The following is a 6,925-nucleotide window of genomic DNA, read 5'->3' as shown; positions in this document are numbered from 1 at the left end:
GACATACAAATGGCCAACAAATATATGAAAAAATGCTCAACATCACTAGTTATTAGGGAAATGCAAATCAAAACCCCAATTAGATACCATCTCACACCTGTTAGAATAGCTATAATCAACAGGACAAGTAATAACAAATGTTGGAGAGGATGCAGAGAAAAGGAACACTCATATACTGCTAGTGGGACTGCAAATTGGTACAGCCGCTTTGGAAAACAGTATGGCGGTATCTCAAAAATCTAAGAATTGATCTACCATATGATCCAGCAATCTCACTACTGGGTATTTATCCAAAAGACTTGAAAACTCATATCTGAAAAGACATTTGTGCACCGATGTTCATAGCAGCATTATTCACAGTGGCCAGGACATGGAAGCAACCAAAGTGTTTACGATAGATGATTGCCTAAAGAAGGTGTGGTGCATATATACGATGAAATATTACTCAACCATAAGAAGAGAGAAAATACTGCCATTTGTGACAACTGGGATGGACTTCAAGATAATCATGCTAAGCGAAATAAGCCAGACAGAAAAAGTTGAAAATCACATGATATCACTTATATGTGGAATAGAAACCTAAAAACAACAAATGAACAAGACAAACAAACACAGACTCGTGGACATGGACTATAGACTAGTGGACTATAGTGGTTACTAGTGGGGTGGAGGAGGAGAGGGGAGGTAGACAGGGTAAAGGGGGTCAAATATAGGGGGGTAGGGGGAGGGTGAAGTGGATAAAGGGGATCAAATATATGATAGGTGAAGGAAACTAGACTTTGGGTGGTAAACATAAAGCATAATATACAAATATCAAATGATAATGTACACCTAATTATATACTTGTATTAACCAATGTTCCCCAAATAAAACTTAAAAAAATATAAAATAAAATAAAAGCTTTTAGTATAAAAAACAAAGCAAAAAAAACCAAACAAAAACAATAAATGTAATGGGTATAAATAGTTTTTTTGATTACATCAATCGACCCATTTATTATAAGCTAGAAATGTTTCCAATTGTGGAACTTCTACTCATCTTTCAATTCTTTCAGTATTCTGATGGCAAACTTTTACTGTGATGGCAGAAATGGTGTAGGTCCAGGTACTGCAAGCTACTGTTTTCATGCAAGAATCACAGTGACAGATCTCCAAACTCTTCACTTCATCTTGGTTTTGCCACAGAAGGAGCAAGCGTGTGCTGTCTGATTTTAATTTTGTTCACCATTTTTCCTAATGGAGGAGCCATAACAAGTTCTGTATTTACTGATGATCCTGATCTTAGTGTGTTTAGCTGTGTCATTGCCAACTATATTGAAACCCAGAGATCATGGGTAGAAATAGTTTTAACATCAAAATATAAATTCCATGAATATTATTGTAGCTATTCAGATGTTAGCTAAACACTCTTTAAGGAAAAATACATTGCTATGTATGCAAACAGAGAAAGAAAAGATGAAAGAAGGAAGGAAGGAAGGAAGGAAGGAGGGAGGGAGGAAAGAGAGAGAGAGAGAGAAAGAGAGAGAAAGAAAGAAAGAAAGAGAGAGAGAGAGAGAAAGAGAGAGAAAGAAAGAAAGAAAGAGAGAGAGAGAGAGAAAGAGAGAGAAAGAAAGAAAGAAAGAGAGAGAGAGAGAGAAAGAGAGAGAAAGAAAGAAAGAAAGAGAGAGAGAGAGAGAAAGAGAGAGAAAGAAAGAAAGAAAGAGAGAGAGAGAGAGAAAGAGAGAGAAAGAAAGAAAGAAAGAGAGAGAGAGAGAGAAAGAGAGAGAAAGAAAGAAAGAAAGAGAGAGAGAGAGAGAAAGAGAGAGAAAGAAAGAAAGAAAGAGAGAGAGAGAGAGAAAGAGAGAGAAAGAAAGAAAGAAAGAGAGAGAGAGAGAGAAAGAGAGAGAAAGAAAGAAAGAAAGAGAGAGAGAGAGAGAAAGAGAGAGAAAGAAAGAAAGAAAGAGAGAGAGAGAGAGAAAGAGAGAGAAAGAAAGAAAGAAAGAGAGAGAGAGAGAGAAAGAGAGAGAAAGAAAGAAAGAAAGAGAGAGAGAGAGAGAAAGAGAGAGAAAGAAAGAAAGAAAGAGAGAGAGAGAGAGAAAGAGAGAGAAAGAAAGAAAGAAAGAGAGAGAGAGAGAGAAAGAGAGAGAAAGAAAGAAAGAAAGAAAGAAAGAAAGAATTATCTTGAATGATTAAGAGCTTTCTCCCTGGGCTTGGAAATAAGATAGAGATGCTCACTATCACCATTTTTATTCATCATGGTATTGGAAGTCATAGCCAATAAAATAAGAAAATTAAAATGTATAAAGATTGCAAAAAAGATATATAATTGCCATAGTTAGAAAGTAATGTTGAAGGTTCTTTTATTCAGAAGATACCAAATAAAGATTTTTTTTCTCTTTTTTGGGGGGTGAGGGCTCTTATAATCTTTTTTTTTTTCAGTTTTATTGAGGTATAATTGACACATACAATTATAAGGTATTTAAAGTGTACAGCATGATGATTCATTCAATATACATATACACTGTGAAAGGATTTCCCCATCAAGTAATTTAAAACTTCGATTATCTCATATATTTACATTGTTTTTAGTGAAAATATATTCTCAGGAAATTTTAATTATATAATACAGTGTTATTAACTATAGCCATCATGTTTTATAGTAATTCTCAGAACTTATTCAACTTATAATTAGGAGTTTGCATCTTTTTACCCTCATCTCCCTAATTTCAATACCCACCAGTCCCTGGTAATCACTCTTCTATGTTTTTAAGAGTTCTACTTTTGTTACTTACTTGTTTGCTTTTGCATTGTTTTAGATTCTACAAATTGGTGAAACTTTTCAGTAACTTGTCTTCCTTTGTCTGGCTTGTTTCACTTAGTATAATGCCCTCCAGGTTCACCCTTGCAACAGGTTCACCCTTGCAACAGGTTCACCCTTGTTGCAAATTACAGGATTTCTTTCTTTTTTTTAAGGCTGAATAATACATACATATACGTACATATATATATATATATATGTATGTGTATATGTATATGTATATATGTATATGTATATGTATGTGTGTGTGTGTGTGTGTGTATATATATATATATACACACACACACACACACACATACATATCACATTTCTGTATATATCATACTTTGTGATATATGATATATACATGTATCATATTTATCATATATATTTTGTGATATGTCTATCTAGCTATACCACATTTTCCTGACACATTCATCCGTTGACACTTAGGTTATTTCCATTCCATCACTATTATGAATAGCAAAGACTGTCTATCAAGTAAATTTTCATGAAATTTACCTTGACTCTGTCTCACAGGAAATATTCTAGAGAGTATAAGTAACATATCAGAATTGTCTAATCGAAATCAAGGTAATTGGAGTATTTATATCTCTGACCTCTTGGAAAGGGATGCCCCTGGTGGATGTAATTTCCACAGTTGTAGCTCTACTTGCATCCACACAAAGTGAGCTCTGAAACCTCGAAGGCAATCCTCTGATGGGGTTGCAGAAAGTGTCATCATATTGAGAGTTGATGTGAATTAAAAAAATAAGGAGAATCAATTACATATGAAAGGAAAACTGGCCAAAAAGACTTTTTTTCAATTTATTTAGGTGTTTTCAAATTTCTTTTCATAATGTATTTTGTCTATGTACAGTTTATTCCCTTGTTGTGAGGTTAGATTTATTCTTTTGTGTTTGATGTTTTCTGGTGTATTTAAAATAGTACCTATTTTTTAAAAAATTTTGTTGTCTTTTTTTAAATAAACTATACATATAAAATTAATTTTTACATATTTATCTTTCTTTCATCAAATCTGATCAATTCAGCTATTAATTAAAACAAATTACCTGTATATTATTTGAATTCCTAGATACCTTATCTGCATCCCGGAACAAAGCTAAAATAGAAAAAGAAAATCTAGGAAACTGCAATAGGAAAATACTATGCTAAATTACTATGATTTAAAAATAAGTCTTACACCTTTCTCCTTCTACTTAGTTTTTATTCCACACTACCTCTTAGGTAATCAAATTGTTGTACACAGCCCCATCTGCTTTCACCAACTGGATATCTAATGTTTTTTTCATGCCTCTGACTTTTTGTACCCCAGCCTCATGGTTAGCATTAAAATGTATCACTTTAAGGACATATTATATAAGATAATATTCATGAGTATTCATGAGTTATCCTTTCAGAAATTGCCTGTAAAGTCACTATCTTAATCTTACAATACAGTCATGAACCTCTTAATAATTGGGATACATTCTGAGAAATGCATCCTTTGGGAACTTACCGAGTGTATTTACAAAAAACTTGATCAGTATAACCTGCTACTATAATTGTATGTCCTATATGTATATATGACCGGAAGCACAGTAGGTTAAAACCAGCATCACCACAAACAACTGAATAATTGTAGTGTAAGCTCAGACAGTTGGCTTTTCTTTTTGTAATGCCTGATTTAAGATTTGATTGTCAAGGCATCCACTTTAAACAGATACAGACTAGATAAAGAGCCATGCTTCTTCCTCTCACTGAGGCTCCTTTGTTTTAGAAATTCTCGTTGATTTTATTTTATTTTAAATTTGCTTAATTATGTTTTAAATTTATCAGTAAAGAGCTAGTCCAAGAAACGCTAGGCTCCACCCTCAGCCATAATAAACCCAGAACATGCATTTGCTCTACCTGTGTGCTCCCAGGCATGCCTCATGAGCTCCAAGGCCTGTAAATAATAAGCTCTCTTTTCTTCAAGGTTTCCTAATGGTTGTTGCTGAATGATGTCTACCACAGGGTAGATTCACCAGGGCCTAGGTGAGCACTCCTCAGACATTTTTAGCCCATGTTATCAATTGGCTGAGATAGTCATAAAACATAAAGTGTTGCACTGTGATGTTACTACAGCTACTTTGTGACTAGGCAATAGGAAATTTTCAGCTCCATTGTAATCTTATGAGAGCACTGTCATATGCAGTCATCATATGACTATAGTGGGAATTTCTGTTTCTGGGGTAAAAGATGGGAAAAATTTGGTTGAGGGGATTTTTTGAGGTTTTTCTGATTGTCTTTCTTAAACACTAATTTTTCTTCTTTTGCTCTCAGCTAAAATAGACAAAAAGTTTGTATTTTAGTTTGTACGTTATATCAAAAAGAATATTCTTCTGACTGAACTTTGGCATAGAAGTTGCTGTCAGTCAACTGTATTGAGGAGTTTTGAACATCTTTCACTGATGTCAAGAGTTTAGAACATGAAAAATATCTGAAACCATGCGAGCTTACACTTACAGAATTTGAAAAATAGTTCTTTTCAGTTAGTATCTATGAATGAGTATTATTTAATACATAACCATAAGCACATTTTTTGATATCCTCAGGATGTAGACAAAAAGCAAAACGGTAAATGCTGGTAAGGTTCAAGTCTGCTGTCATTTCTAATTATCTGGTCTTTTGATCTTTAAATTTTCCCACTTTGCCTTTAGTATCTTAACAGTAGCTTGACATTTCTTGATAAGAAAATTTGTAAGATATAAATGGTTTACTAAATTTTATTGTTCATTAGATATGCTTTTACAATAAAATGAAAGAATAATTTTTTCATAAGTTATTCTAACAATTGACATTTATGGCAATATCTTTATGGATTCAAAGGGGAATTTGCTATAGTCTTATAAGTCTAAGAAGTCAAGAGTAAAAACTTAAATTTTACATTTATTATGCTATTATGTTTTTATTGACATTCAAAAGAAAGAATGTATCAAATATCTTAGAGTAGTGTACTTTTTCATTGTATGCAACGGGAGCTGCAGATTACTTTTTATAATGGGTCTTAAAGTTATCGTAATATAAATTAATTTCTTTTGGCACTATGACAAGAGAAAAAATATCTTGTTTAGAAAGATAATATAGTAGTCCTTGAGTGTATAAAAAATCTAGAGTCTAAAAAAGAAGATGGTACAACAGAGAAAAGTTTAAATTTCTTTGGAATTAAAAGGATGACACACAGAGAGAAGAATAGAAGAAAACTCAACAGATGACAAGAGGATGAGGTTGTATTTTGTGTGATAAGAACAGGAAGTAAAAAATTCACAGTGGTAAGATGGCTAAATTAACTAGAGATGGGGGCTTATAATTCACACTTAAATTGCTAGATTTCCTGTGGTGTACTTATCCTGCTACACCTTCAGTGAAGTCTGCTATTTGCACAGAGACTGAGAGTGTGTGTATGAGTGTGGATGTATGTTAGCTTATATATGTATGTGGAAATATCTGTGTATGTATTAAATGAATAGATTACATAATTCCTTTGCTTATGCCTGTTGAGAAAAAAAAAGATGATTAAATACACTGAAGTAAATTAAAAGAAGCATAAACCTGAAGGTCACCAATGAGCTTGGAAGTCACCAAGTAGCATAGAATCTTAAATTTTGCAGAGATCTTAGGATGCTACATGAATATTCACTAGCAAGAAAATGGATGCTTCAGCCAACTTTTTTAAGATCTGAATGGAAATAGTGACCACAGCTGACATAAACATGTTTGACTAACCCCTTTAGCAACTTGTTTTGTTTTTCTCTTCATAGTTTATTGATGCCGAATCTTTAAAACTATCAATGGAAATTTAGACATGCAAGTAAATGATAATAGGTTTCTATAGGAAAATAAAATTGTCTATTAAACAACTTCATCTGACTGTCCTGTGAAGTGATACTCTAGACCCTGGTTAGGTGCAAGGTTTATCTACATGCTATAACAAAGAAACTCAATATCTCAGTTATTAATGCAAAATAAGTTTACTTCTTACTTACATATGGTCCCATCACTGTGTATGTGATGGATATGATGGTGGTGATCATGGTGGTGTACTGTTTCACTTGTTTATTCAAAATCCTGAGATTATGGAGGTTTTGCCAATTTTAAGCATTTGACT

At 33.1% G+C, this 6,925-nt stretch overlaps 1 pseudogene; it reads right to left on the bottom strand.

Annotated features, from left to right (window-relative positions):
• Positions 1–1,030: 1,030 nt before the first annotated feature.
• Positions 1,031–6,851, bottom strand: LOC102889714 (annotated as a pseudogene).
• Positions 6,852–6,925: the final 74 nt, after the last annotated feature.

The sequence above is a fragment of the Pteropus alecto genome, unplaced genomic scaffold (assembly GCF_000325575.1).
Source record: "Pteropus alecto unplaced genomic scaffold, ASM32557v1 scaffold239, whole genome shotgun sequence".
In the NCBI taxonomy this organism is placed as follows: Eukaryota; Metazoa; Chordata; class Mammalia; order Chiroptera; family Pteropodidae; genus Pteropus; species Pteropus alecto.
The sequence above is the reverse complement of the archived record's forward strand: the minus strand, read 5'-3'. Positions and strand labels throughout refer to the sequence as shown.